Source organism: Desmodus rotundus, chromosome 2 (genome assembly GCF_022682495.2).
Source record: "Desmodus rotundus isolate HL8 chromosome 2, HLdesRot8A.1, whole genome shotgun sequence".
NCBI classification, from domain to species: domain Eukaryota; kingdom Metazoa; phylum Chordata; class Mammalia; order Chiroptera; family Phyllostomidae; genus Desmodus; species Desmodus rotundus.
Window position 1 is genome coordinate 76,167,135 of NC_071388.1, and position 7,595 is coordinate 76,174,729.

Genomic DNA, 7,595 nt, shown 5'->3' on the forward strand with positions numbered 1-7,595 from the left:
GTCATCTTCAGGGGTTAATGCTTTAGGGAGTGGTTGTGCAACAGCTTATAGTTTTGTCCATTGCCAGGCACCTAGGGCTCTCTCTCCTGGTGACCCCTTTGTACCTGGCATCGATCCTACTCTGCTCATGCCTATCTAACGAAATCCTACGGTTACAGACTAGTCACAGGGTTATAAAGTACAACATAGGGAATATAGTCAATAATATTGTAATAACTATATTTGGTGTTGGACGGGTACTAGATTTAGCAGGGTGATCACTTTACTAAGTTATATATGTTTGATAAGGTATATAATGCCTAATTGCTGAGTTGTACACCTGAAACTAATATAATATTGTATGCCAGCTGTAATTGAAAAGTAAAAATTTATTTAAAGAAAAAAAGAATAAATGTTTTAAACAAACATAAACTGCTTTTAAAAAATTTGAAGTGAAGGTATTTTGGAGGCTTGAACTAAACATTTAGATTATGCTAATTCACTCTTTGCTTCACTACATAAACCCAGCCTAATCCAAACAGCTGGCAGAAATGAAGGAGGCCATTTTTTTTAATTACAAAAGCATTATTCTTTTTAAAGAGACACAATTTATACATCACTGCAGGCAAAGAAAATACATTAGTGATATTTGAATAAGCACTAGGTCAATAAGCTCTAAATCAAGCATTTTAGGATTTCTTAAGTATTTTAATATTACCAACGCAATTATAAAATATGCCTGGGGCTTCTAAGAAGTTGTGCTTATATTCATGTTGATCAATTTTTCTAGAAGAGAAGCATATATCAACTTTTTAAAAGATTTTATTTACTTATTTTTAGACAGAGGGAAAGGGAGGGAGAAAGAGAGGGAGAGAAACATCAATGTGTGGTTGCCTCTCTAACGCCCCCCCACTGGGGACCTGGCCCACAACTCAGGCATGTGCCCTGACCAGGAATCTAACCAGCGACTCTTTGGTTAGCAGGCTGGCATTCAATCCACTGAGCCATACCAGCAAGGGTCTCTAATTATTTTTAGATAAAACTAATAAGAAAAAGAAACCGATTTTTGTGCTCACTTCAACAGCACATATACCAAAATTGGAATGATATAGAGAGGATTAGCATGGCCCCTGTGCCAGGATGACAGGCAAATTGGCAAAGCACTCCATATATTTTTTTAAAGTAACAGTATTTTGAATATACTTTATATTGATAATGCTTTGATATTAGTTTGTTATTATCTGGATAGTAATGACTTATTATTACCTGTAATAAGTACTAATGTATATATTATGTTATATTGTTATTATATATTACATATATAAAAATTTGTAAGACTCTCAATTAAGATATTGACTCATGAATATAAACTAGATTTTAGTTTTATAGAAATTGGTAGAAATCATAGTTCTGTTTCTGCAAAATGGCCAAATGCCTACAGAAATAGTTTTAATTTTGGTAGAACCAAAGATAGTTTTAATATTTGAAAGTTTCTGAGAACAGAGTGCCAGATACCAATGCCTGTGAATAAAAGTAACAGGAAATTAAACAAGTGTGCAGGGGGATAGGATATTTTCTCACATAAAAAGAAATTTGGGGGTATGTTGTTCCAAGCGTTCATGCAGTCTCTTAACAATATCATCAAGATTCTATGTTTTTCTCTCTGTCTTCTTTTACAATATCTTTTGCTCAACGATTTCAATAAGACTTCAAATCCTAGTATGATACCCGATGAAGACATTCAGAAGCAGGAATGGGGTGGAGTCAGAAGCAGATGAGACTTTTATCTCATTTATCAAAGGGAGTAAGAAAGATATCCACACAACTCTCAAGCTGATTTCCCCTTACATTTCCACCTATTCTAGTAGAAATGGAACCATGGAAAAACTTAGCTGCATCTGAGATTTAACTATACAGGGCCTGGCACAAATAACGCCCCCTTTTTTATTACAAAATCTTTTAAAGTACGTGATTCTGTAACATAACAATATCACACTCAAGCACACCATATGACATTTTAGGTTAAATGTTCAAATTAACACTATAAATTATTACACCTATGTTATTACCCTACCAACCATACTCAAGCAGGCCTTACTTCTGCTGATCCTGTATTTGACTGTATGTGTTTGCCTTAATATTTCAAGATTAGCAATTGAGAAAGATGTTTGGAATAGCTAGCCCTTATATTATCTAACCAATAATATCTGGCAAAAGTACTATAAAAAAAGAAATTACTATTGGTCTACATATATATGTATATAAAATATGTAAATATGTTATATATACACTGTATATGTACTTATATGTAATTTACATATTCATTTATAAGGAATAAGTTTTAAATATTCCAGCATATGAGGTCATTTTTAAGTAAAGTTGTCAATCCATAACCAATTTATGTATGAAACTTCCTTCTGAGGTATGATTTATTCCAATAATTTAAATAATTGTGTTGTCACAAAAAAAAGGTAAAATCTGAATCTGGTGCTAGTCTACAAACATTATGTGACTTAAACTTTTTTCCGTTATAGGATTGTTTCCAAAAAATAATTCCAACTATTGTCCTTAACGAAAAGTTTCTGCTACCAAAAGTATTCATCTTCTTAATGAGTAAATATAATACTTTACAATAGCAATGAATCACCTGTACGTCATTATAAATCAGTTAGAACCATAAATCCAGTAACCTAGTGGTTTTTACTGATTTTATTTACTGATAGATTTGTAGCTTTACTGTGATCTATTTAGTCACAGTCGCTGACTCAATATTCAAGTAAAATAGCTCATATGATATAAATATTGTTTTATTACTTAAAACTTGAAAATATAAAAAAATGGTCACCTTATTAGGAAAAATAATAGAATAAAGTGATGCAAAAAATAAGAAATACACTTCAGTTACCTCATATACTCTTTAATACTGTTACTGCTAATACGGATGTTTGGAATCTTGGTTATTCTTCTTAAATCAGACTCATTTGAGTGTAGGGTTTAGGTATGAGACTGAATTATGTCTTATAGAAAAGTAAAGACCAATAGATGTATCTACACAGTATACTAGTTTAGTAGTTTGTTTCTTTTTTGTTTGTTTTGCTTTTCCTCATGTACCTAAGGCACGCACCTTAGTTACAGGCTGGATGATTACCTCAGTGGTAGACATGATGGCACCACACAGGGCAGTTTCAGCCCTTATCTCTGATCTCATAGATACAATCGTCTTTCCAAAGAACCCCACTTAGATGCAATTTTAACACATTGGAATAACATTGCTAAATGTTATTAGTATCAGAGCTTTTCTTGATTTTGTTTTCTGGCTTTATTTTGAAGATTAAATAAAGATTAAAAATAAGAGGAGCTAAAAGAATCTTGTTGAGTAATAAATATAGGGGTGTGGTTTCAACATGAGCTTCAGCAGTTATCTCTCTCCTATGTTTTAACGTCTTACTAGCCAGTATCTTATCTATATATGAGGAGCTTCCACAATTATAAAGCCTCTATTTTTGCATTTGTACTATGTGTCCTTTTCTCAAAATTTGGTGTATCAATTTGAAAACAGGCCTATAGACACTATCTATTCTCAAAAGTCATAGGTGACAATATAATCAATTTGGGTTTGCAGAAGGAAAATGAAAGAGTTCCTCTGCATTTTTCCTGTGAACTTCTTATGTACAATGATTCTTAATATTTCAGAGATATGACCAGAGATATTGTCCAGCCATTTAGATAGAGTTAAATTAGTCAAATCTTTCAACAGTTTGGATGGATACATGAAACAGGGTGCAGCCAAGAGGAGGGGCCCAAATAGGGATTTGTAATGGGGTCCAGAACTCAAGGTGTCTAGGAAATATTAGAAAAATATATATAGGATGTCCTCACCCCCACAAGCCTGAGCTGGGGGAAGGGACACATGGAGCAGGGCCATTCAGAGCAGTTTTGTATAGCATCAGCTGTGCAGCTAGCCTCTGGCATGGTCATTTAACATATCTATAACCTTTAACTGGTTTCATAGATATGTTAAATAGCTGTGGCCATGCTTTGAGCCAGGGGGATGGGAGTGACTTCTACCCAAGATGTAACTGGGAGGCAACGCCCCCTGGTTACAGCACCTGCGTGAGAGCTTGGAGAAGATTGGCTCCACACCATGGGGCCACACCTGCCTGGACTTAGTATGGCAGCTCAGTAAAGCCGGAAGAATAGGGGAATGCTGGCAGGTGTAACTGATTGTAGGAGGAGTCAGAAATGGGCTGCAGAGGAAGACTGGCGCTGGGATTTAAACCCAGGTGCAGCAGCCATACTGGAGGGATGACCATGTGGTTTTGGGGGAGAAAGGAGAGGACCATGTGGTTTTGGAGGTGAAAGGAGAGGACCACGTGGTTTTGGGGTGCTCCTTTTTGCCTCGCGGCTTAGGCAGCAAGAGAGACTTTCCGAGAAGAAAAGGGGAAAAAGGACTCTTGATGGTGAGCCATGAGAAGGCACCACATGGCTTTGGATTAACTGGAGATTGCAGCGGCAACACAGCTGACGGTGCCGACAGCCTGAGTCACGGACTTCTACTTCTTTTCCTGAGATACGGTACCCCAGACTGGGCAGAGGGAGAGGGAAGGACCGTGGATGTGTGGGTGTTCTAGAGAACTTTAGTATTTTAATGAAGACATTAAGTGATTACTCTTAAGTCTGTATAACTTTTAAATAAGTAATTTCTTTCCTTTTCACTAGTCTTTGGCATTGAGAGACGTCTTTCCTCTAGCGGCGGGCATTGCAAACCTGATAGGTGGGAGTGTGGGGGGGACACCCAGAGAGAGAAAAGGGGGATCCTTTCCATAATTGTATATTGTGAACCCCCCTGTCTGTTCTGTAACATACATACTATGGATATCCATACTAAGGATATGAAATACATATCCTTCCCATAATCTAAAGAATCCTCTCTGAGACAGTGGAGGATTCAGGTAAATGGTAAGCAATAGTCTTTCTGCACTTTAATGATTTAATTATAGAAGAATAATGTAAAAAGAATTATGTCAGCAAAGACAAACAGGAAATTTAGTCTGCCTGTTTGAAAAGGAATAAACTTCACAGATAAAGATATTTAACTACATGTTTAATGGTGATTAAATTTTTACCAGATTACCAAGGTAATGATAGAAGATAATTGAGACAGAGAGAACAACATATGTAAAGGGTCAGAGCTGTGAAAGTGTATGGCACTTTCTTGGCCTGATTCTTCACCTCTTCCTATGAACACACGGGCTATAGCTTCATCTTAGGTAGTAGATAACTCTCCATTCCCTGGCTAAGGGTCCGACCACTTGAGTTGCTTTGACAGATGAAATATGAGATGAAACAATAGTGCTTAGGCCTTAAGAGGCATCATATATTTTTAAACTCTCGTATGATTTGGGCAGGGGTTGGGGAGAGCCAGAAACAAACCTTCCTTTACCCTCAAGGTTCTTCTAGCTGGTCTAACAAAGTAACATGAGACAGATTAGCAGGAGAAAACAGCCATTACATATACATAGAAACTCCATATGCATGAGAGAGTCAGGGACCTCACCTGCAGGACAGGTTCAGAGATAGAAAGACATCATCAGCATATAAGACACCCCAAGGTATGGATGATGTAATGCACCTTGAGGTCTTTGAAGTCATTGCAGGAAAATAACAGACATTTAGTAAATAAAAGCTTGCCCTATCCTATAGATAGGTCAAAATAAGTTATTTCTGATAATATCTTATTGTGGGTGAGGCTCCTGATTCAAGTCCTTCTAGTAGTTAAAGAGAAGGGCACAAGTTTCTCTTGTGCCTGAAGCTAACGTTCATAGACTTTGGTTCAGAGTAACCCGCACACCAATAAAAAACATCTTGGGGTAGCTTGTTCTGAAACCGCACACACTTTCAACCTCTCCAGTGTAACTTGGCTGCCTATTGGCTGAGAGAAGATGGACAGATGCATAGCAGACCTAGATCTGAAAAAGCTGCAGCCTAGAGTAGATGTGCCAAGTCAACTCACAAATTCATATGTGAGAAATAAATGTTTATAAGTTAAATAGTTATGTTATGGAAGTTTGAGGTTTTATGTTATACAACAAAATAATATTACAGCACAAGAAGATATTGGAAAGTAGTTAAAAAAAAACCTACAGAAGGGTTTTTGAATGCCCATACCAAAGTGTTTATGCAACGGCAGGTTTTTGAAGCAATGTACTTAGAAAACAATCTAAGCCTAAAAGATTATCCTAACCAAGTAGGAGTGCCTAATTAAAGGGGATAGAAACTAGGGACAAATATTGAAAGTGAAGCTGTTGAAAGTATTCAGTAGGAGAGTTTGAAATGATACACTGAAACATAAGAGTGTGGGGAGACAAGTTTAAAGAAATATAGGAAAAAAGACTTCACAGGAAAAAGTAAATGAATGTCTGTGGTGATAAAGGAAACAATTGTCCAGTCACAATGTGGTTGCTGCATTTTCGGTTCTTGGTCAGACACAGTCTGTATTGTAGTGTCCATTGAACTTGCAGCAAGCAGGGGTTAGGTAGGGAGCCAGGGGCCAAACCTTTCAATAACTCAAAGAAACATTTTGAAAATTAGTAGTTATTAGAAGGTGGAAAGATAGTATAAAGTGATAATTTGATCCTCAATTGGAGGGATTTATAAATAAAGGAGAAGTAAAACTGATTGGAAAGTGTTATAAAGGGCCAGAAGATTCTCTTTAATATATTTTCTTCAGGGTATTAGAACATAGGGCAGAATCCTCCATTTCTACAGGGTAGTGAGAGCTTCTGATAAAATAAATACCTAAAGAGCATAAGTAATCTAGGAAAAGTTTAAGTGTGTGGAGACATGTATTGACAATATAATATATTTGTTAAATGTTTAAGTGAAAGAATTACATGTTAGTTTAGAAGGTGGATAATACTCTATAGCAGTGGTTCTCAACCAGGTTGATTTGGCCATCCATGGGACATCTGGCAATGTCTGGGGAAATTTTTGTTTGTCACAGCTGGGGACAAAGTATAGGAGACATGCTACTGGTATCCAGTGAGTAGAAGCCAGGACACTGACAAAGACTCAACAGTATACAGGGCATTCCCCCACAACAAAAAATTACCTGTCCCAAAATAACAACGCCACTTAAACTGAGAAAATCTGGTGTGGAAATTATGTGAGGGCCGTGGATGAAAGTCAAGACAAGAAGTGATCTGAGAGACTGAGGCAACAAGAGAATGCAATTAAAAACTCAAAAAAGCTGTTGTTCTTTTTGGCCCGTATTCATCTCACCTTAAATTGTCATTTATAAGGTTTTCTGAAGCACATGGAAACCTGTGTGTTTTAAGTTTCTGATAAATAGTTTAAAATTTTTAATGTTTTCTTTCTGAAGGAGAGTGTGCTTAACTCCCTACTCCATAGATGTGGGCTGTGCATAGTGACCTTATTCCAAAGAGCACAGTAGAGGAAGAAGAAAAATAGAACAACTTTCTAGTGGAGAAACCTGATAAGCACGACTTCAACCGGGCGACCAAGATCAACATGAACAGGGATAAATCAGGTTAATACATACGTGGTTGGTAGAACGCAATGAAGGTGGCACTTTATCTCTGTGCTCTTCCTCCTAA

General features: G+C 36.7%; 1 non-coding gene across 1 annotated transcript; it reads left to right on the forward strand.

Moving 5' to 3' along the window:
* The first annotated feature begins 1,047 nt into the window (after positions 1–1,047).
* Positions 1,048–1,154, forward strand: LOC112302643 (U6 spliceosomal RNA). Its single transcript, XR_002974579.2, has one exon. It is a non-coding gene; the product is annotated as a U6 spliceosomal RNA (small nuclear RNA).
* Positions 1,155–7,595: the final 6,441 nt, after the last annotated feature.